Genomic DNA, 25,117 nt, shown 5'->3' on the forward strand with positions numbered 1-25,117 from the left:
TCAACCATGTAAATCCGCCGTTTTTCCCATTTCTTGAATCAATAGCCTTGTGTCGTTATATGAAGAACCTTCCTCATCGAAAGCCCTCCTTGCCATAATGGTGTAGTCTTTTGCTCTCACCCTCAACTTCTCCGCAGCCCCCCCATCATTTAGGGTTTTTACTACCGTCTCCACTGTGTAACTCCTTGCACTCCAACCTCCACCCCGATTTTCAGCACATCAACCACCAGCTTATTATTCACAAACTGTTCCGCAAAGTGCGGCCATGTGATCATGGGCACACTTGCACAAATGCCCTATATTATTGAGTTCCACCCACAGTGCATCACAAATCCTCCAATGGCTTGGTGCCATAGGATCATCACTTGTGGCGCCTAGCCCCTTATGATCATGCCACTATTTTTGACACGCTCCTCAAACCCATCTGCGAGCCATTCCTCGACTTCTGGAAGCTTAGCTCCTGCTTTTATCACCCAAATAAACGGTTTCTGCGAGGCTTCAAGTCACAGTCCCAGCTCAACAAGCTGTTGAGGTGTAGTGCAAGCAAGGCTGCCAAAGCTGACAAAGACCACTGAGCCTGGCTTCATTGAATCAAGCCATTGCAAGCAATGTGCCTCATCCATTGACACTTTGTTTCCTCTTGCGGCCAGTTGTAAGTGCATCTAGTGCCACCCCTAGTTGGTTTTTGAGTATTGACGACAAACCTAGTTGAGGGACTAATGTGTTTGTGAGAATTGCAGGATAACACAGGTAGAAGTCCCTCATTGATTCGGTTTTCCTACCAGAGATGACCCCTAAAAATGTATGAAGACATTGCAGTCAAAGGTGGTATATGAAGATATTCACATTGAAGACTATGACAAGAGAAGACACCACATGAAGCCTATGGAGCTCGAAGACTTAGATCTTTCGTAGTTCTCTTTCTTTTGTGTTGTGTCATAGGAACCACCGTACTGTTAAGTGGGGTCCAGTCAGAATGACTGAAGTGATGCCTAACCAAAACCTATGTCTTCGAGTGAAGACTATGAGAGCGAATCTTGTCCAGAGTCGGACAAGTCAGCTTTGCTTGTAGCCCAAGTAAAGTTGCCGTGTGAGTTTGAAATCTGACCGTTGGAACACGTGTCAGTTCCTTAGTGACCCAGGGTCATTTTGTACAAATCAGGTCGGGTTGCCAAGTGGCTATAAATAGCCCACCCCCTACAACCATAAACGGCTGGCTGCTCAGATTTAGAGTACGGCTTTTGTCGTTTGAGAGCAACCCACCTCGAAGCCTTTGAGAGAGAATTCCTTGCGAGGATAAAGCCCTAACCACCTAGAGCCAAAGAGAATTAAGCATCACTTAAGTCTTCTTGTCTGTGTGATCTGAAGATTTATTACACTTGAGGACTGTGCATCCTCCAGCCGGTTAGGTGTCGCGTTCTGAGCATCCAAGAGACATTGTGGATTGCCGGTGAACGAAGTCTGTGAAGGTTTGGGAGTCTACCTTGAAGACTTACCAGAGTGATTGGGCGAGGTCTGTGTGACCTTAGCTCAAGGGGAATACGGTGAGGACTGGGTGTCCTTGAAGGAAATATGCCCTAGAGGCAATAATAAAGTTATTATTTATTTCCTTATAATCATGATAAATGTTTATTATTCATGCTAGAATTGTATTAACCGGAAACATAATACATGTGTGAATACATAGACAAACAAAGTGTCACTAGTATGCCTCTACTTGACTAGCTCGTTAATCAAAGATGGTTATGTTTCCTAACCATGAACAATGAGTTGTTATTTGATTAACGGGATCACATCATTAAGAGAATGATCTGATTGACATGACCCATTCCATTAGCTTAGCACCTGATCGTTTACTATGTTGCTATTGCTTTCTTCATGACTTATACATGTTGCTATAACTATGAGATTATGCAACTCCCGTTTACCGGAGGAACACTTTGGGTACTACCAAACGTCACAACGTAACTGGGTGATTATAAAGGAGTACTACAGGTGTCTCCAAAGGTACATGTTGGGTTGGCGTATTTCAAGATTAGGTTTTGTCACTCCAATTGTCGGAGAGGTATCTCTGGGCCCTCTCGGTAATGCACATCACATAAGCCTTGCAAGCATTGCAACTAATGAGTTAGTTGCGGGATGATGTATTACAGAACGAGTAAAGAGACTTGCCGGTAACGAGATTGAACTAGGTATTGGATACCGACGATCGAATCTCGGGCAAGTAACATACCGATGACAAAGGGAACAACGTATGTTGTTATGCGGTCTGACCGATAAAGATCTTCGTAGAATATGTAGGAGCCAATATGGGCATCCAGGTCCCGCTATTGGTTATTGACCGGAGACATGTCTCGGTCATGTCTACATTGTTCTCGAACCCGTAGGGTCCGCACGCTTAAGGTTACGATGACAGTTATATTATGAGTTTATGCATTTTGATGTACTGAAGGTTGTTCGGAGTCTCGGATGTGATCACAGACATGACGACGAGTCTCGAAATGGTCGAGACGTAAAGATTGATATATTGGAAGCCTATGTTTGGATATCGGAAGTGTTCCGGGTGAAATCGGGATTTTACCGGAGTACCGGGAAGGTTACCGGAACCCCCCGGGAGCTAAATGGGCCATGATGGGCCTTAGTGGAAAAGAGAAGAGGCAGCCCTACATGGGCTGCGTGCCTCCCCCTTCCCCTAGTCCTATTAGGACTAGGAGAGGTGGCCGGCCCCCTCTCTCTCTTTTCCCCCTCCGTGAATCCTATTCCAACTAGGATTGGGGGGGGGGGGAATCCTACTCCCAGAGGGAGTAGGACTCTCCTGGTGCGCCACACCTTGGCCGGCCAGCCTCCCCCCTCTAGTCCTTTATATACTGAGGCAGAGGCACCCTAGAACACACAAGTTGATCCACGTGATCTACTCCTTAGCCGTGTGCGGCGCCCCAGCCACCATAGTCCTCGATAATACTGTAGCGGAGTTTAGGCGAAGCCCTGCTGCTGTAGTACATCAAGATCGTCACCACGCCGTCGTGCTGACGGAACTCTTCCCCGACACTTTGCTGGATCGGAGTCCGGGGATCATCATCGAGCTGAACGTGTGCTCGAACTCGGAGGTGCCGTAGTTTCGGTGCTTGATCGGTTGGATCGTGAAGACGTACGACTACTTCCTCTATGTTGTGTCAACGCTTCCGCAGTCAGTCTGCGTGGGTACGTAGACAACACTCTCCCCTCTCGTTGCTATGCATCACATGATCTTGCGTGTGCGTAGGAATTTTTTTGAAATTACTACGAAACCCAACAGTGGCATCCGAGCCTAGGTTATTTATGCTGATGTTATATGCACGAGTAGAACACAAGTGAGTTGTGGGCGATATAAGTCATACTGCCTACCGGCATGTCATACTTTGGTTCGGCGGCATTGTTGGACGAGACGATCCAGACCAACATTACGTGTACGCTTACGCGAGACCGGTTCCCCCGACGTGCTTTGCACATAGGTGGCTTGCGGGCGACTGTCTCCCAACTTAGTTGAACCAAGTATGGCTACGCCCGGTCCTTGCGAAGGTTAAAAACGGAGTCTATTTGGACAAACTATCGTTGTGGTTTTGATGCGTAGGTGAGATTGGTTCTTGCTTAAGCCCGTAGCAGCCACGTAAAACTTGCAACAACAAAGTAGAGGACGTCTAACTTGTTTTTGCAGGGCATGTTGTGATGTGATATGGTCAAGACATGATGCTGAATTTTATTGTATGATATGATCATGTTTTGTAACCGAGTTATCGGCAACTGGCGGGAGCCTTATGGTTGTCGTTTTATTGTATGCAATGAAATCGCGATGTAATGCTTTACTTTATTACTAAGCGGTAGTGATAGTCGTGGAAGCACAAGCTTGGCGAGACGACAACGATGCTACGATGGAGATCAAGGTGTCACGCCGGTGACGATGGTGATCACGACGGTGCTTCGGAGATGGAGATCACAAGCACAAGATGATGATGGCCATATCATATCACTTATATTGATTGCATGTGATGTTTATCCTTTTATGCATCTTATCTTGCTTTGATTGACGGTAGCATTATAAGATGATCTCTCACTAAATTATCAAGAAGTGTTCTCCCTGAGTATGCACCATTGCGAAAGTTCTTCGTGCTGAGACACCACGCGATGATCGGGTGTGATAGGTTCTACGTTCAAATACAACAGGTGCAAAACAGTTGCGCACGTGGAATACTCAGGTTATACTTGACGAGCCAAGCATATACAGATATGGCCTCGGAACACGGAGACCGAAAGGTCGAGCGTGAATCATATGGTAGATATGATCAACATAATGATGTTCACCATTGAAAACTACTCCATCTCACGTGATGATCGGTTATGGTTTAGTTGATTTGGATCACGTAATCACTTAGAGGATTAGAGGGATGTCTATCTAAGTGGGAGTTCTTTAATTAATTTGATTAACTGAACTTAAATTTATCATGAAACTTAGTGCCTGATTAGTATCTTGCTTGTTTATGTTTGATTGTAGATAGATGGCTCGTGCTGTTGTTCCGTTGAATTTTAATGCGTTCCTTGAGAAAGCAAAGTTGAAAGATGATGGTAGCAATTACACGAACTGGATCCGTAACTTGAGGATTATCCTCATTGCTGCACAGAAGAATTACGTCCTGGAAGCACCGCTGGGTGCCAGGCCTGCTGCAGGAGCAACGCCGGATGTTATGAACGTCTGGCAGAGCAAAGCTAATGACTACTCGATAGTTCAGTGTGCCATGCTTTACGGCTTAGAATCGGGACTTCAACGACGTTTTGAACGTCATGGAGCATATGAGATGTTCCAGGAGTTGAAGTTAATATTTCAAGCAAATGCCCGGATTGAGAGATATGAAGTCTCCAATAAGTTCTATAGCTGCAAGATGGAGGAGAACAGTTCTGTCAGTGAGCATATACTCAAAATGTCTGGGTATAATAATCACTTGATTCAATTGGGAGTTAATCTTCCAGATGATTGCGTCATTGACAGAATTCTTCAATCACTGCCACCAAGCTACAAGAGCTTCGTGATGAACTATAATATGCAAGGGATGAACAAGACTATTCCCGAGCTCTTCGCAATGCTGAAAGCTGCGGAGGTAGAAATCAAGAAGGAGCATCAAGTGTTGATGGTCAACAAGACCACTAGTTTCAAGAAAAAGGGCAAAGGGAAGAAGAAGGGGAACTTCAAAAAGAATGGCAAGCAAGTTGCTACTCAAGAGAAGAAACCCAAACCTGGACCTAAGCCTGAAACTCAGTGCTTCTATTGCAAGCAGACTGGTCACTGGAAGCGGAACTGCCCCAAGTATTTGGCGGATAAGAAGGATGGCAAGGTGAACAAAGGTATATGTGATATACATGTTATTGATGCGTACCTTACTAATGCTCACAGTAGCACCTGGGTATTTGATACTGGTTCTGTTGCTAATATTTGCAACTCGAAACAGGGACTACGGATCAAGCGAAGATTGGTTAAGGACGAGGTGACGATGCGCGTGGGAAACGGTTCCAAAGTCGATGTGATCGCAGTCGGCATGCTACCTCTACATCTACCTTCGGGATTAGTATTAGACCTAAATAATTGTTATTTGGTGCCAGCGTTAAGCATGAACATTATATCTGGATCTTGTTTGATGCGAGACGGTTATTCATTTAAATCAGAGAATAATGGTTGTTCTATTTATATGAGTAATATCTTTTATGGTCATGCACCCTTGAAGAGTGGTCTATTCTTGTTGAATCTCGAACGTGATGCTACACATGTTCATAATGTGAGTACCAAAAGAAGTAAGGTTGATAATGATAGTCCCACATACCTGTGGCACTGCCGCCTTGGTCACATAGGTGTCAAACGCATGAAGAAGCGCCATGATGATGGACTTTTAGAGTCTCTTGATTATGAATCATTTGACACATGCGAACCATGCCTTATGGGTAAAATGACCAAGACTCCGTTCTCAGGAACAATGGAGCGAGCAACCGACTTATTGGGAATCATACATACTGATGTGTGCGGTCCAATGAGTGTTGAGGCTCGCGGTGGCTATCGTTATGTTCTCACCCTCACTGATGATTTAAGTAGGTATGGGTATATCTACTTAATGAAACACAAGTCTGAAACCTTTGAAAAGTTCAAGGAATTTCAGAGTGAGGTTGAAAATCAACATGACAGGAAAATCAAGTTTTACGATTAGATCGTGGAGGAGAATACTTGAGTCACGAGTTTGGGGCACACTTAAGAAAATGTGGAATAGTTTCACAACTCACGCCGCCTGGAACACCTCAGCGTAATGGTGTGTCTGAACGTCGTAATCGCACCCTGTTAGATATGGTGCGATCTATGATGTCTCTTACCAATTTACCGCTTTCTTTTTGGGGCTATGCTTTAGAGACTGCCGCATTCACTTTAAATAGGGCTCCGTCGAAATCCGTTGAGACGACACCGTATGAATTATGGTTTGGGAAGAAACCTAAGCTGTCGTTTCTAAAAGTTTGGGGATGCGATGCTTATGTCAAGAAACTTCAACCTGAAAAGCTCGAACCCAAGTCGGAAAAATGCGTCTTCATATGATACCCAAAAGAAACTATTGGGTACACCTTCTACCTCAGATCCGAAGGCAAGATCTTTGTTGCCAAGAATGGGTCCTTTCTGGAGAAAGAGTTTCTCTCGAAAGAAGTAAGTGGGAGGAAAGTAGAGCTTGATGAAGTATTACCTCTTGAACCGGAAAATGGCGCAACTCAGAAAACTGTTTCAGTGACACCTACACCAGTTAGTGAGGAAGCTAATGATAATGATCATGAAACTTCAGATCAAGATACTACTGAACCTCATAGATCAACCAGAGTGAGATCCGCGCTAGAGTGGTACGGTAATCCTGTTCTGGAAATCATGCTACTAGATCATGATGAACCTACGAACTATGAAGAAGCGATGGTGAGCCCAGATTCCGCAAAATGGCTTGAAGCCATGAAATCTGAGATGGGATCCATGTATGAGAACAAAGTATGGACTTTGGTTGACTTGCCTGATGATCGGCAAGCAATTGAGAATAAATGGATCTTCAAGAAGAAGACTGACGCTGACGGTAATATTACTGTCTACAAAGCTCGACTTGTCGCAAAAGGTTTTCAGCAAGTTCAAGGGGTTGACTACGATGAGACCTTCTCACCCGTAGCGATGCTTAAGTCTGTCCGAATCATGTTAGCAATTGCCGCATTTTATGATTATGAAATTTGGCAAATGGACGTCAAAACGGCATTCCTTAATGGTTTCCTTAAGGAAGAATTGTATATGATACAGCCGGAAGGTTTTGTCGATCCTAAGAATGCTGACAAAGTGTGCAAGCTCCAACGCTCGATTTATGGGCTGGTGCAAGCATCTCGGAGTTGGAACATTCGCTTTGATGAGATGATCAAAGCGTTTGGGTTTACACAGACTTATGGAGAAGCCTGCGTTTACAAGAAAGTGAGTGGGAGCTCTGTAGCATTTCTCATATTATATCTAGATGACATACTTTTGATGGGAAATGATATAGAACTCTTGGACAGCATCAAGGCCTACTTGAATAAAAGTTTTTCAATGAAGGACCTTGGAGAAGCTGCTTATATATTAGGCATCAAAATCTATAGAGATAGATCGAGACGCCTCATAGGTCTTTCACAAAGCACATACCTTGATAAGATATTGAAGAAGTTCAATATGGATCAATCCAAGAAGGGGTTCTTGCCTGTGTTACAAGGTGTGAAATTGAGCTCAGCTCAATGTCCGACCACGACAGAAGATATAGAAGAGATGAGCGTCATCCCCTATGCCTCAGCCATAGGTTCTATTATGTATGCCATGCTGTGTACCAGACCTGATGTTAACCTTGCCGTAAGTTTGGTAGGAAGGTAGCAAAGTAATCCCGGCAAGGAACACTGGACAGCGGTCAAGAATATCCTGAAGTACCTGAAAAGGACTAAGGAAATGTTTCTCGTTTATGGAGGTGACGAAGAGCTCGTCGTAAAGGGTTACGTCGACGCTAGCTTCGACACAGATCTGGATGACTCTAAGTCACAAACCGGATACGTGTATATTTTGAATGGTGGGGCAGTAAGCTGGTGCAGTTGCAAGCAAAGCGTCGTGGCGGGATCTACATGTGAAGCGGAGTACATGGCAGCCTCGGAGGCAGCACATGAAGCAATATGGGTGAAGGAGTTCAGCACCGACCTAGGAGTCATACCCAATGCGTCGGGGCCAATCAAGCTCTTCTGTGACAACACTAGAGCTATTGCACTTGCCAAGGAGCCCAGGTTTCACAAGAAGACAAGGCACATCAAGCGTTGCTTCAACTCCATTCGTGAAAATGTTCAAGATGGAGACATAGAGATTTGTAAAGTACATACGGACCTGAATATAGCAGATCCGTTGACTAAACCTCTCCCTAGAGCAAAACATGATCAACACCAGAATTCCATGGGTGTTCGATTCACCACAATGTAACTAGATTATTGACTCTAGTGCAAGTGGGAGACTGCTGGAAATATTCCCTAGAGGCAATAATAAAAGCATTATTATTATATTTCCTTGTTCATGATAATTGTCTTTATTCATGCTATAATTGTGTTATCCGGAAATCGTAATACATGTGTGAATAAGAGACACCAACATGTCCCTAGTGAGCCTCTAGTTGACTAGCTCGTTGATCAACAGATAGTCATGGTTTCCTGACTATGGACACTGGATGTCATTGATAACGAGATCACATCATTGGGAGAATGATGTGATGGACAAGACCCAATCCTAAACATAGCACAAGATCGTATAGTTCGTTTGCTAGAGTTTTCCAATGTCAAAGTATCTTTTCCTTAGACCATGAGATCGTGTAACTCCCGGATACCGTAGGAGTGCTTTGGGTATGCCAAACGTCACAACGTAACTGGGTGACTATAAAGGTAGACTACGGGTATCTCCGAAAGTGTCTGTTGGGTAACATGGATCAAGACTGGGATTTGTCACTCCGTATGACGGAGAGGTATCACTGGGCCCACTCGGTAATGCATCATCATAATGAGCTCAGAGTGACCAAGTGTCTGGTCACGGGATCATGCATTACGGTACGAGTAAAGTGTCTTGCTAGTAACGAGATTGAATGAGGTATTGGGATACCGACGATCGAATCTCGGGCAAGTAACATATCGATAGACAAAGGGAATAGCGTACGGGATTGATTAAATCCTCGACATCGTGGTTCATCCGATGAGATCATCGTGGAGCATGTGGGATCCAATATGGGCATCCAGGTCCCGCTATTGGTTATTTACCGGAGACATGTCTCGGTCATGTCTACATTGTTCTCAAACCCGTAGAGTCCGCACGCTTAAGGTTACGATGACAGTTATATTATGAGTTTATGCATTTTGATGTACCGAAGGTTGTTCGGAGTCCCGGATGTGATCACGGACATGACGAGGAGTCTCGAAATGGTCGAGACGTAAATATTGATATATTGGAAGCCTAGTTTGGATATCGGAAGTGTTCCGGGTGAAATCAGGATTTTACCGGAGTACCGGGAAGGTTACCGGAACCCCCCGGGAGCTAAATGGGCCATGATGGGCCTTAGTGGAAAAGAGAAGAGGCAGCCCTACATGGGCTGCGTGCGTCCCCCTTCCCTAGTCCTATTAGGACTAGGAGAGGGCCGGCCCCTCTCTCTCTTTTCCCCCTCCGCGAATCCTATTCCAACTAGGATTGGGGGGGGGGGAATCCTACTCCCAGAGGAGTAGGACTCTCCTGGGCGCCACACCTTGGCCGGCCAGCCTCCCCCCTCTATTCCTTTATATACTGAGGCAGAGGCACCCTAGAACACACAAGTTGATCCACGTGATCTATTCCTTAGCCGTGTGCGGCGTCCCAGCCACCATAGTCCTCGATAATACTGTAGCGGAGTTTAGGCGAAGCCCTGCTGCTGTAGTACATCAAGATCGTCACCACGCCGTCGTGCTGACGGAACTCTTCCCCGACACTTTGCTGGATCGGAGTCCGGGGATCGTCATCGAGCTGAACGTGTGCTCGAACTCGGAGGTGCCATAGTTTCGGTGCTTGATCGGTTGGATCGTGAAGACGTACGACTACTTCCTCTACGTTGTGTCAACGCTTCCGCAGTCAGTCTGCGTGGGTACGTGGACAACACTCTCCCCTCTAGTTGCTATGCATCACATGATCTTGCGTGTGCGTAGGAAATTTTTTGAAATTACTACGAAACCCAACAGTCCTGAGCTGCATGTTCAGGACTGGGTGTCCGGGACTGTGTGTCCTAAGGTTTAAATACCTAGCCGCCCTAACCAGATGTACAGTTGTCACAGCAACTGGAACTGGTCCAACAAATCATTGTCTTCAGCGAGTCACTGGTTTCATCTTCCCTTCCCTTTACTTACTGTTACTCCTTGTGAAGTCATTGTATGTTTGCACTATCTTTTGTCTTCACTGAGTGACTGCGTGTTCTGTGTGGCTTCACAATATCTTCCTACCTGATCCTTACTACATTGCTGCTATTAGTCATTGTGCTTTCACTCTATTGAATACTCGACTATGGCTTGCCTAGTGTAGTCTACCTTCTACTGCAGGGTAATAGGTTTATTTCTATCGTTTGTCTTCATAACTTCCACGTTTTGAAGACTTTCATAAAAATCGTCTATTCACCCCCCTCTAGTCGATATAACGCACTTTCAATTGGTATCAGAGCAAGGTGCTCCCTTGTTCTGTGTGATTCGGTTTAACCACTTGGAGTTTTAGCTATGTCGACTGCAGGGATAATTAAAGTCTCCGCTGCATGCCCCGTCTTCGATGGAACCGAATATCCCTACTGGAAGAATAAGATGCCATCTTGAAGCCATTGACGTCGACCTATGGTATGTTGTCGAGAACGGCGTTCCCAAGGCTGGAGAAGGTGTCACTGCTGCTGATGTCAAGAAATTCGTTCAACTGGACTCTACTACCAAGAATATCATCTATGGTCATCTAACCAAAGGACAGTATGGCCGTGTGAGTGCTTTGAAAACATCTAAGCTGGTCTGGGACTGGCTCTCCAAGGTCAATGAAGGCGTCTCAACCCAGAGAGATCAGAGAATCAGTGTCCTTTGCAACCTCTTCAACCGCTTCAAGCGAAATGACAATGAGAATGTCCAGCTCACATTTGACCGACTCACTGACATCACAAATGAGCTTCAAGCCCTCGGCGCTACTGAGATCACCAAACATGAAGTCTTCAAGACACTACTGAGATCACTTGATAGTTCGTTTGACACCCTAGCCCTGATGATTCAAGAACGTCCTGATTTCAAGACACTCGATCCGTCTGACATACTTGAGAGGCTCAACACACATGAGTTTCAGCTTTCTGAGAAAAGAGATATCTACGGTCCAAACTATGGGCGAACTCGTGCCTTGAAGGCAAAAGCTGTCTCCTCATCTGAAGAAGAATCTGACAGCAGTTCTGATGATCCTGAAGACATTGGAAGGGAACTTGCTATGCTTGTGAAGAAGTTCCAAAAATTCACCAAGAAGAAAGGTTTCAGAAAGTCTTCCCGATCAAGCTCAAGGAATGATGAAGCTTCTGCTCACGACTACAAGAAGAAAACATGTCACAAGTGCAAGAAACCTGGCCACTTCATCTCTGAGTGTCCACAGTGGGACAATGAGAACAAAAAGAAGAAGAAGAGCAAGGAATATGACTCTGACGACAAGAAGAAGAAGAAATACTCAAAGTCTTCTTCCAAGTCTTCCTCAAAGTCTTCATCACACAAGAAGAGCTCATCTGGCAAGGCACGTGCGTTTGTTGGCAAGGAAATGGATTCAGAGGAGGAGTCCGCTTCTGAGGAGGCGGAGGTGGAGTCTGAGGAGGAGTCCGATTCAGGCGTCGCAAGTCTGGCTACAGCATACGTTGCCAAGTCCATCTTCAACACTGAAGACAATGACTTCATCACCGACACCGATGCAAATGACAAGGACTACTCCGCTTCTACCTACTGCTTCATGGCACGCGGTGCCAAGGTAAACACACGCACTACTCACTATCAAACATCTAGTGACGATGACTCTGATTGTGGTTCAAAACCCAGCTACAAAACACTTGCTAAAATTGCAACTGAACAACAGAAAGCTATGGAACATATTCAAAAACTGTTAGACAGAAGCGATGATCTGTTAGGTGCTGAAATGACTCGATCTGAATCCTTAATTGAAGACATAAAAAATCTTCACGTTAAGTATCAGGAACTTGAAAGTCGTCATGAAACTCTCTCAACAACTCATGAAAAGCTTTCCTATGATTATCTTCAAAGGAAGCAAGATCTTGAGAAATTGAGAGCGGCTCATGAAGATCTTCAAAAGGAAAGCGAGTCACTTCGCGCCAAACAGATCAGTTCCGCTCAGGAAGGATTTGAACCACCATGTCTTAAATGCATTGAGCGTGATAATGCTACTTCTGTTGCTGAATGTTCTACTGCTACTGCTGTTGCAATATCTTCAACTGTTGATGTGGTAACTAACCCCTCTGCTGAGGATACCACCGCTATTGCTGATGAGAATGCTAGGTTGAAGACATTGCTTGAAACAGGGATGTACAAAAGTCTTAAAGGGCATCAGACACTATGTGATGTCCTCAAAAAGCAGATTCTGAACCGAAACCCGAGGAAAGAGGGTGTTGGGTTCGTAAGGAAAATGAATGCTGATGGCTCTTACTAGAAACCTGAGCAGTACCCCAAAACCATGTGGGTTGCTGCAAAGGAACCTTCAGCAGATCCATCCAATCTATCTGGCTTCACTTGTGCTAACCCCATTATCATTGATGAATCCTTGATGCAAACTATAAACTGTTTAAGAATCAGAATGGTGAAGTGTTTGCCAGGTACATTGGTACTAACTGCAGGAATGGACCGCCTATGAAGAAAATCTGGGTTCCGAAAAGGTGTCTGGAGAATCTTCCTGTGAATGTCATCATGACACCTCACGTGAAGAAGACAAACCTCAGACCAAAGGCTTCATACGGTCCAAAGGCTTCATACGGACAGAGGACTCACCTGAGTCGCACTAACGCAAATGTTTTGCAGGGAAACCATACTCAGGCATATGAATATGAGAGCGGTTCATCAAACCGCCATGTTCATAAGACCAAGAACTATTCTGCTTATTCTTATGAGTACTATTGTCTGCCTGCAAGACTGTTTGCTAGGGCTCCAAAGCCAAAATTCTCAGATGCTGCACTTAGACTTATTGCTTCTAAGCCACCCTTGAAGATGTGGGTGGCTAAGAAAGCTTAACTCTCTTTTGCAGGGAAAGGTCTCCAGCAGAAAACCAAAATCGTCTGACGCTATTGCTGGGGACCTTAAACATCTTGTAGGGCGCAAGATCAAATGCCCGAATGGTCTTACTATGTACTTCGTTCCTGAATCGCTTGCTACTCTCCCTATTAGTCCTAATCTGGATCTAAGCTTTCATAACCCACTGGTTCGTCAAATGTTTTTGCTTCACAATGCTCTTGGTGAAGCCTATCCCCCTAACTGCACTGTAGGGTACGACACCAGCGTCTTCAGAATGGATTATTGATAGTGGGTGTACAAATCACATGACTGGCAAAAGAAGCCTTCTTATGGACTCAACCTTACGTCCATCCGACAAGAGCCACATCACATTTGCTGACACTGGTAAAAGTAAGGTATTGGGTCTAGGTAGAGTTGCAATCTCAAGGGATCAACACATGGATAAAGTCATGCTTGTTGAATCCCTTGGCTTCAACTTAATGTCTGTCTCAATGCTTTGCGATTTGAACATGATCGTAATATTTGGAAAATATCGTTGCCTTGTACTAATGGAATCTGACAAGTCTCTAGTATTTGAAGGGTATCGAAAAGATGATTTGTACGTGGTAGATTTCTCAGCAGGACCACAGCTTGCCGTATGTCTTCTAGCAAAAGCTTCAGAATGCTGGCTCTGGCATCGGAGGCTTGGGCATGCTGGCATGAGGAACCTCCACACCCTGGCAAAGAAGAAGCATGTCATAGGCATCGAGGGCGTCAAGTTCAAGAAAGATCACTTATGCGGTGCCTGTGAGGCAGGAAAGATGACGAGGGCCAAACATCCCTCGAAGACAATCATGACCACTACTCGACCCTTCGAACTGCTTCACATGGATCTTTTCGGTCCCACTCATTACTCAACTCTTACTACTACTGCTTGTCTCTATGGCTTTGTCATTGTTGATGATTATTCTAGATATACTTGGGTGCACATAATCCTTTACAAGACTGAAGTGCAGGATGTCTTCAGACGCTTCGCCAATCGAGCTATGAACAATTATGGCGCCAAGATAAAGCACATCAGAAGTGACAATGGCACTGAATTCAAGAACACTGGCCTTGATACATATCTTGATACCTTGGGCATCACACATGAATTCTCGGCCCCGTACACGCCACAGCAGAATGGCGTCGTCGAACGCAAGAACAGAACACTCATTGAGATGGCCAGAACGATGCTAGATGAATACAAGACTCCAAGAAAATTCTGGCCTGAAGCCATTGATACTGCATGCCATACAATCAATCGTGTTTATCTTCACAAGCTTCTGAACAAGACATCTTATGAGCTCCTTACTGGCAAGAAGCCAAATGTCAGTTACTTCAGAGTATTTGGCGCCAGGTGCTGGATCAAGGACCCACATCACACCTCAAAGTTTGCACCAAAAGCACATGAGGGTTTTATGCTTGGATATGGAAAGGATTCGCACTCCTACAGAGTCTTCAATCTCTTTCATTACAAAGTGGTTGAAACAGTGGATGTGCGGTTCGATGAGACCAACGGTTCACAAAGAGAGCAACTGCCAAATGTGCTAGATGAAGTTCCATCCAGTGAATCAATCAAGCTAATGGGAACTGGAGAAATTATACCTTCTGAAGCTCATCCTGAAGAAGAACTTATCATCTCAGCACCTGATCAACATGAAGACAATGCTCAGCCTGAAGACATTCCTTCTAACAACGACAATGATCAGCAAGAGCAAAATCTTCGCCCTGTACATCCTCGCGTTGCCAATGAAGTGCAGATTGAAAGAATAATTGATAGCATCAATGCACCCGGTCCACTCACTCGTTCAAGGGCAACTCAGCTAGCAAATTTCTGTGGGCACTTCGCATTCGTCTCAATAACAGAACCCAAGAAAGTTGAAGAAGCCTTCATGGAACCTGAATGGATTCAAGCTATGCAAGAAGAGCTTCAACAGTTTGAGCTGAATAATGTATGGGAACTGGTTAAGCGTCCTGATCCACGGAAGCACAATATAATAGGCACCAAATGGATATACCGCAACAAGCAAGATGAGCATGGTCAAGTTGTCAGAAACAAAGCTCGTCTCGTTGCTCAAGGATATACTCAAGTGGAAGGCATTGACTTCGATGAAACATTTGCTCCTGTGGCTAGACTTGAAGCCATACGCATACTGCTGGCCTATGCAAATCATCATAACATACTTCTATATCAAATGGATGTGAAGAGTGCTTTTCTCAATGGCAAGATTGAAGAAGAAGTGTATGTTGCACAACCGCCTGGCTTTGAAGATCCAAAACATCCTGACATGGTATACAAGCTCAACAAGGCACTGTATGGCCTCAAACAAGCCCCTCGGGCCTGGTATGACACACTCAAATACTTCCTGAAGAGCAAAGGCTTCATACCTGGTTCCCTAGACCCCACTCTCTTCACGAAGACATATGATGGTGAACTGTTTGTGTGCCAAATATATGTGGATGACATTATCTTCGGCTGCACCAATCAGAAGTACAGTGAAGAGTTTGGATATATGATGCAAGAGCAATATCAGATGTCTATGATGGGAGAGCTGAAGTTCTTCCTCGGTCTTCAAATACGACAACAACGCAACAGCATCTTCATATCTCAAGAGAAGTATCTCAAAGATTGCCTGAAGAAGTTTGGTATGCAAGACTGCAAAGGCTTCACGACACCAATGCCAGCCAAACATCATCTGGGTCCCGACGACAATGGTAAAGAGTTCGATCAAAAGGTATACCGCTCCATGATTGGTTCTTTACTTTATCTATGTGCATCTAGGCCAGATATTATGCTTAGTGTTTGCATGTGTGCTCGATTTCAAGCGGCACCAAAGGAGTCGCATCACTTAGCTGTGAAGCGAATTCTTCGATATTTGGCTCACACCCCAACTCTAGGATTATGGTATCCAAAGGGCTCAGAGTTTGATCTGGTTGGATTCTCGGATGCTGATTATGCTGGTGACAAAGTTGATCGCAAGTCTACATCAGGCACATGTCACTTTCTGGGACGATCACTTGTATGTTGGTCTTCAAAGAAGCAGAACTGTGTATCTCTCTCCACTGCTGAATCTGAATACATTGCTGCTGGATCTTGCTGCGCTCAGCTTCTGTGGATGAAGCAAACACTCAAGGACTATGGCATTCATCTGAAGCAAGTGCCACTTTACTGCGACAACGAAAGCGCCATCAAGATTGCCAACAACCCAGTTCAGCACTCGAAGACAAAGCACATTGAAATTCGTCATCACTTTCTCAGAGATCATGTTGTGAAGGAAGATATTGATATCATACACGTCAACACTGAAGAGCAATTGGCAGATATCTTCACCAAGCCCTTGGATGAGAAGAGATTTTGCAAGTTACGGTGTGAGCTAAATATCCTGGAATCCTCAAATGTCCTGTGATCAGGCACACATCCTAACCCTTATGCATATTGATGACTTAGATGTGCAACACACGAAGTAAAGTATATCTTCAATCAATGAAGACATACATTCTAAGTGTGAATACATTAATGTGGAATTTGACTTCGGAGCGCCACGATAATTGTGCGCCGTGTCTGGGTCTAATACTTCCTATACGGTGGGTAACGCCACCACCAAATGTTCTATTTGAAGTGTTTCACTCATGGCGTTACATTGCTATGTCTTCACATTTGGTTTGGCTTCAATCTCAACATATCTTCATGATTATCTTCACTATGTTGATTATAGATATATATATACTAGTGTTCTGTCCTCTACAACATTCACTTATAGCTATGTCTTCTTGTTGAATCTTTTGAACTAAGTGAATGTGATCGGACCCTAACCTCTCTATGCTTTCTATCTCAAATTCTATCTCTCCAAATCATATGCATTCTATTGAAACTGTCGAATGTCTTCTCTGCGTCCTTGTCAGCAGAAGATACAGAGACAACCATTAAGTCCGTTTTCAATGCTCATTCCTCCACATGAAACCCGGAGAAGTAGGAACGACCACCCGACAATCCAGGCGTGCGTGGGACGTGGAACAAACCCCAAAATTCCGCATAATGGCCACGTGTTCCTCAGATGCGAATCGCCAGGGGCACCTGTGTAATAACGCAGTGCCGCCCCTGTACCTATAAATACACACTTCACAGCGGTCATTATCTCTTCTTCCACTCTCGCACGAACCCTAGCGCCACCGCTAGCCCTCGACGACGCCGGCGACGAAGCGCTTCGCTGCCGCAACCTCTCCGACGCCGTCTTCACGCCGACCGCGGACATCGTCCTCTCCGCCGTCGCCGTAGGTGTCCTCCGTCGCCAAGTTAGGGCACGGAAGATCGAACTGCTCGGCCTCATCTTCCACTCCGTCTAGCAGTTCTTAGTGTGGTAAATAAAACTTCCTTTTTACAGCACCGTTGATCCTATGGCTTTGTCACTTTCTACCACAAGCAGTTTCTATTCACACAAGTTAGATCTCTCTCATACTGCATCTCATAACATGCCTAGTATATTCACTTATGCTTCACAAAGTAGTTAGATTCCTCACTTGTACTGATCTGTGGATTCGTACAAATCTGGAACCAACTCCTTATCTATGAGTGAATGTCTTCGCACGATGAGGTCAATGTCTTCTAAACTGATTTATCTTCAAAATCTTCTGAGAATGCATATGACCTCTTCCCCTTCCCTCGCACCTTAATGCTGTCACAGGTACATGTCCGTGGGAGAATCCTTTGGTTCTCATAGTCTGCATTCATTTGCAGAATTCTTACAGCATCACATAAATTCTCCCGAAGCCAGTTCCTGTTTGTCCAGCAAGCGAAAACCTTTGAAGCCTTTGAACGTGTTGAAGCCTTTCAGTTTAAAGTTTATGGCTTCAGAGAAATCAGCAAGGAAGGGTGGCAGAAAGCGTCATGGAGAAACATCCAGAGATCTGCCAGATGACCTCTCAGAACTGTACAAGACAGATCCTGAAGAGGATTACAATCAGCGCAAGACCCGAATCCAATGGATTCGAAGATATTGGGCAGAACAATGGTTCAAATACCGATTTGTAACCCAGGAATATGCTGAGAAAAATGCCATCAAGAGACCGTGGGGAGACATCCTATACAAGAATCTTCTACCCAGGTCCAGAGATGAAGCCATTGCACAAGGCTTCTATCCCTGCATGGTCCATGGGCCACAGCCTGCTGATGCACACCCATCGTCACTACTATGGTGTCGTGACGACAATCTGTTCAAGCGCAACTTCCAGTTTGCCCAGAACTCAGCGAAGCAAAACAAGAAGACATTGGGACTAGACTTCAACCCTGGTCCCTCAGCTCCAAGGGCTGATGGCACACGAGATGCAGAACCCAATGTCATCGGTCCTTTCTACAACCTTGAAGGCCTCATCACCCATATCTTGGTTCAAGGGACTGCAGTGAATGAGCCTGCAGCTGACGCTGAATCAGATGAAGCGCCTGCAGCGCCGAAGACAAAGAAGTTGAAGAAGCCTAAAGCTTCAAAGCCTGCCCCTTCACCAAAAATCTCACGGGCGAAGCCACTGGCAACTGCACCTCCTGAAGACAGTGTGCAGTCCGAAGATTTATCACGCATCTCCAAGCCCCAGAAGGTCAAGATGCCTCTGCCACACACCGGCCAAGAGCTAACAGCTGCTGCCATTCTGCGCAATGATGCCATTGATCTGTCAAGTGATGAAGATCTTGCAGATGACGCTCTTGAGCAACTCATCAAGAGCAAAGAAGAAGCAGAAATTTTCAATGATCTGCCTCTCTTTGATGTAACCATCATCCACAACTTCATTGACAAGTGGTTTGACACGCCAAACATCAGCTTTGAAGATCTGCAACTACCCATTGGCCTCAGTGTCGCCTTCCAAGGCGCCATTGCTTCAGAGCTAGCTGTCGCCCAGCGCATTGTTGAACTGAAGCAAAAGATTGACTATGAAAAGGCTCAGTTCAAGAAGCATATGGCCAAGCTCAGCGTGCAAGAAGTGAAGAACTTCAAGATTATGATGCACGAGCTCAAGGAAGCCTTTCTAAAGAAACGTGCAGAAGCTCAGGGTTCGCGTGAGCGCATGAAGGTTCTGGCTGACAGATGTGTGCAAGCCTACAATGAGGCTGAGAAGCGCAAGGCCCTTGGGCGTCCTGGCATCGACCCCAGGATGGCCGCAAAGAAGAAGAAGAAGCCCGCTACGGCTGAACCCGACGCACCAAGGCAGGAAGCAGATTCCATTGTCTTCCCAACTAGAATGACTGGCTCGAAGCCAAAAAGCCGGTCAACCGCTTCAGAGCTCAAGAAGACGAGGAGTGCTGAGGCTGAAGCCAGGAAGAGGAAACATTCTGAAGCCTCTCCTACTGCCCCCTCCAAGAAGAAGAGGAAGACCAAAAAAGATCGGGCTGCTCCCACAGAGCCTTTGATTGTTGAACCCATTTCTATGGTTCGTCCTGACGCTGAACGCCAACTAACTATCCATGAGCCTGCTTTCACAGAGGCTCATGAAGCTGAAGACTTTCCAGCAGCTGATCCCATCGCTGCTGAAGACATTGGTCACCATGACCATGTAGAAGCTGGTGCAGTCCTTCCTCAGCTCAAGAACAGCGAACTCATCAGCATTGGTCGTTCTCTGACGCCAATCGCTCAGGATGCTTCATGGGCTGATCGCCCACAAGAGGAAGATGACTTTGAGGCCCAGCCAACTCCAACTCCACAAGCATCACCAGCGTTACGCAGGCTTCGCAAAGGATCAAGGCCTCCAGTCTCTGAGTCTGAAGCTAAAGCTGCTGAAGACATTCCGGCTGCATCAGCTGATGAAGAAGAAGCCCCACAAGTTGACACTCCCCTGTCCCACCCAGAAGCAGTTCACGAGGAGAACGTGATTGAAAATCTTGCGGCTGCCACCACCACCAATGAAGCCACTGACGCTGTCATGGCTGAAGCTAATGTGGAGCCCTCCCCAACAAAAGCATCAGAAGTCAGCGAAGCCACTGATCCCGCCACTTCTGTTCCTGAGTCTGCTGCCGGTCCCCAGTTCGACTATCATGTTGAGCACAGGCCTCAGGTACAGAAGCCAATCCCAAGATTGCCAAGGTTCCCAGGTCCTGCATCAGCACCTGACTCCTTCAATATCAATGGCTTCAGAGCAGATAACACATTCTTCAATAGCTCCAGGAACCCCTACTCAAGGGAAAGGATATCATCTGATAGGTTCTGGAGCTATCCGCAGCGAAGCTATTACTCCTGCATTCTATACAATCAAGGTCGCATCTTCCCCCACAAGCGTATTGACATTGAAGCTATAACTGGTCTACCCTGTCTGGAAGAAGCTCTGGACTGCTTCAAAGAAGTTGGATTGCTGCCGTTCGTCACTGATCAAGAGCATTGGAATGAAGAGTTGCTGCTCCAATTCTATGCCACACTTCATATCCGCGGGTATAGCAGAGATCCGAAGACTTGGGTCCTGGAGTGGATGACAGGAAACGTTCATCACGAAGCCAAAGCCTTTGACATCATTGAGCTCACTGGTTTGCCCACTCCTGGCGATCTCTACGAGCATGGCTTTTGCTTCATAGTGAACCTATTGAGAGCATCTTTCAGAAGACTGAACCTAATATGAGTCAGATGCTCAGTATGATGAAGCCATTGCCCCAAGATGCTGCTTATCCCACGGAGTTCTTCGTTGAAGACCTTGAGTATCTGCCAAGAACCATTTATCACATCATCAGGCGAACTCTCTGGCCAATCAAAGGCACTCTCCACATGCCAAGCTTGAGGGTGCAATGAAGACTTTGGTCTTCTATATTCTTCATGGAAAATGCTTCAATGCACAGGACTTCTTCATTCGCCAACTTGCTGCATCAGGCTCTGATCTGTTTGGCTTGAAGTTCTACGCCCCATGGGTAATGCGGCTGATCAAACTTCACTCCGCTATCTCATATCAGCCATCTGCTCGCAATCATCGGATTTTTCTGCCTGATGTGGATATGTCTATTAAAGCCATCTATCCTGAGCCTCCGAAGGAACCTCTAAGTCTTCAGAATGCAGAGCATCAGAGTTTCTCTCAGAACATTGAAGGAGTTGAAGCAGTCACTCGTGTGTATCCTTTGGCTGGCACTACACGTGCACCACATCCTACTCTCACTAAAGCCACTGATAGTACAACTGCTCCACGACCCAAGAAGCGCACTCGTGTTCTCAACGACCGAGAGCTTCTTGTGGCTCTTCATCAGAAACAGGATAGGCATCATGACTGGCTGAAGCGTCAGATGCAAAGCCTCTTGGTGGATGTTAATCGCATTCGCAATCTTGCCACCAAGAATGCTTTTGTTGCCCATGAAACCTCTCGCCGCACATGAAAAGGGCTAACGCTGATGTGTTCTGAAGATGATCTTCAAGAGGATGGCTTCACTGAGCGATTCAAGTTTGACTCCACACCTCCTCGAAGGGCTGTGCTGCGACGAACTCCATCCCTTGAAGACTCTGAGTTCTCTTCCTCTGCTGCAACTGTGACTGCCGGAGTGATCGAGGATGAAGACGATGCTACTTCACCGCCACCTCCTTCAGCACGCTTCAACTCTGCTCCAAGCTCTTCAGCACCGCCAAACACCACCAACGACCCTGCTGCTTCACCTACTCCTCATGGGAACGAGTAGATGCTCTATGTCTTCGAACCTTTTTGGTCCTTACTGACAAAAGGGGGAGAAGCATATGAGGTTGATAGTCTTCAAGCGGGTCCATATGGGCGGGTGCTTTATATTTTGCTTCGTGCTTACAACTCTCGTTTTGCTACATTTGGTTCTTTGAGTTGTAACACTTAAACTTGATGGTCGTCCGCTACTTATCTGCCACCTTGTTTTGCGATGATAAATTCCGCACGTGCCACGATAAATTCCGCACTTAGATCATTCTACAGACGTCCATTTTCCATTATGCATGTCATTATCTTCATATACTTTCACATGCATAGTGGATTGTCATCATAAGTTGAAGTGGATCTCCACAAGTACAACCTGCCATGTGCATTTGCATTCCAAAAGCAAATTACTTATATGCACATCTTCAGGGGGAGCCCTTGCAACTTATGAAGACAATTCCTTATCCTTTACCATTTCACAGATTATATTCCCTGTTGAAAACTTCAACTAGTTTGTCATCAATCACAAAAAAGGGGGAGATTGTAAGTGCATCTAGTGCCACCCCTAATTGGTTTTGGAGTATTGACGACAAACCTAGTTGAGGGACTAATGTGTTTGTGAGAATTGCAGGATAACACAGGTAGAAGTCCCTCATTGATTCGGTTTTCCTACCAAAGATGACCCCTAAAAATGTATGAAGACATTAAAGTCAAAGGTGGTATATGAAGATATTCACATTGAAGACTATGACAAGAGAAGACACCACATGAAGCCTATGGAGCTCGAAGACTTAGATCTTTCGTAGTTCTCTTTCTTTTGTGTTGAATCATAGGAACCACCGTACTGTTAAGTGGGGTCCAAGAGAACCAGTCAGAATGACTGAAGTGATGCCTAACCAAAACCTATGTCTTCGAGTGAAGACTATGAGAGCGAATCTTGTCCAGAGTCGGACAAGTCAGCTTTGCTTGTAGCCCAAGTAAAGTTGCCGTGTGAGTTTGAAATCTGACCGTTGGAACACGTGTCAGTTCCTTAGTGACCCAGGGTCATTTCGGACAAATCAGGTCGGGTTGCCAAGTGGCTATAAATAGCCCACCCCCTACAACCATAAACGGCTGGCTGCTCAGATTCAGAGTACGGCTTTTGTCGTTTGAGAGCAACCCACCTCGAAGCCTTTGAGAGAGAATTCCTTGCGAGGATAAAGCCCTAACCACCCAGAGCCAAAGATAATTAGGCATCACTTAAGTCTTCTTGTCTGTGTGATCTGAAGACTTATTACACTTGAGGACTGTGCATCCTCCAGCCGGTTAGGCGTCGCGTTCTGAGCATCCAAGAGACATTGTGGATTGCCGGTGACGAAGTCTGTGAAGGTTTGGGAGTCTACCTTGAAGACTTACCAGAGTGATTGGGCGAGGTCTGTGTGACCTTAGCTCAAGGGGAATACGGTGAGGACTGGGTGTCCTGAGCTGCGTGTTCAGGACTGGGTGTCCGGGCCTATGTGTCCTAAGGTTTAAATACCTAGCCGCCCTAACCAGACGTACAGTTGTCACAGCAACTGGAACTGGTCCAACAAATCATTGTCTTCAGCGAGTCACTGGTTTCATCTTCCCTTCCCTTTACTTACTGTTACCCCTTGTGAAGTCATTGTATGTTCGCACTATCTTTTGTCTTCACTGAGTGACTGCGTGTTCTGTGTGGCTTCACAATATCTTCCTACCTGATCCTTACTACATTGTTGATATTAGTCATTGTGCTTTCACTCTATTGAATACACGACTATGGCTTGCCTAGTGTAGTCTACCTTCCGCTGCAGGGTAATAGGTTTATTTCTATCGTTTGTCTTCATAACTTCCACGTTTTGAAGACTTCCATAAAAATCGCCTATTCACCCCCCTCTAGTCGATATAACGCACTTTCACCAGTGTGTTGGTGTTTCGGTGGCAGAGACACATTGGCCCGATCGTCCAGGCCTTCTTTCCTGTCATCTGCTCAAACGATTCGATGTAAAATGCCTCAAGCTCATGAAAGCTGTTAATGACCTCACCATCGGACCTTGGCGCTTCTTCAAGGATCATGCCTTGGATTTGGTGCGCGCTAGGAATGGAAAGGCCTCCAGGGGATTTAGCCTTCGTCAACTATAGTGGTGTAGGGAACCCTGTGATCGTGACGCGCTCATTTTCATCTTTGACATGTTCAAAAATACATTGGTGTGAAAAGTGATGTGCCCGCGAGATGGTTTTAGTTGTTTAAAATAGATAGAGGTGAGCACTTCTTCGACAAACATCAACCAACCGCAAGTTTGCAACATGCCTAAAAAATTGTTGTTTGTAGTTCCTTATGCAATGCAAATTACACCTTTTGTTTCATAGAGTAGTACTACTAAGTTTTTCCTTTAGTGTGTAGCCTTTTATATGTTCATGTTCTTTTTTCTGTGGAGAAGCAATTTACACTAATATCCCCTTACTGTTGAAGTAAAGCACTTAACTATAGCAGGAAAAATATGTCCAGTACAAAAATTACTACTGAAAATTTGCCTCTCATGGTTGTACCTGATGAGGGATGAGAAGCCACAAAAGCCAACATAGGCGAGCCTCGGGATGCCGAGCTCCCTTGCGATGTCACCTGTCCACCAGTTTATCATGTCAGATATGATGCAGCTCTGACGCAAGCGCTGCTGCTCACGAAGGTGGGCCATGAGCGGCTCCCGAAGTGCGTCAATGGCCTTCATGAATTTCGAAAGCAGGTCCGTGGCATGGATCATGTCGAGGTTCTCGCACCCGTCCGATAGGCCGAACTCAGCGGTCGGGAACCGGAGCTCCACGAGCTGAATCGCCAGGCCCACTGCCTTCACGTCGGCTGCAAATCCTGCCAAGCTGGAGACGTTCACCGGCGTGGTGATGGAGCTGACCTGCGCCCCATGCTCTGGCAGCAGGGGCACCATGTCAGTCATGGGGATGGTGTGGCCCTGCGCCAACAACGACACCGGCAAGAAGTGCGCCATTGTTGAGCTGCTCCATCCATCGCCGCTACGGGGGAAGGTCATGGCCAGAATTGGCCGTGGCAGCGGAAGTGGCACCTTGAAGACACCACAATCTGTTGGAAGCAACGCAATGGTAACTGTAGTGTACATATAGCACCCGATGATAGCCGCACATGCTGACA

General features: G+C 45.8%; 1 pseudogene; it reads right to left on the reverse strand.

The window, feature by feature from the left end:
- LOC123056827 (UDP-glycosyltransferase 73D1-like) lies at nt 1-24,998 on the reverse strand (annotated as a pseudogene).
- Between the last annotated feature and the right edge of the window lie 119 nt (nt 24,999-25,117).

The sequence above is a fragment of the Triticum aestivum genome, chromosome 3A (genome assembly GCF_018294505.1).
Source record: "Triticum aestivum cultivar Chinese Spring chromosome 3A, IWGSC CS RefSeq v2.1, whole genome shotgun sequence".
Taxonomy (NCBI): domain Eukaryota; kingdom Viridiplantae; phylum Streptophyta; class Magnoliopsida; order Poales; family Poaceae; genus Triticum; species Triticum aestivum.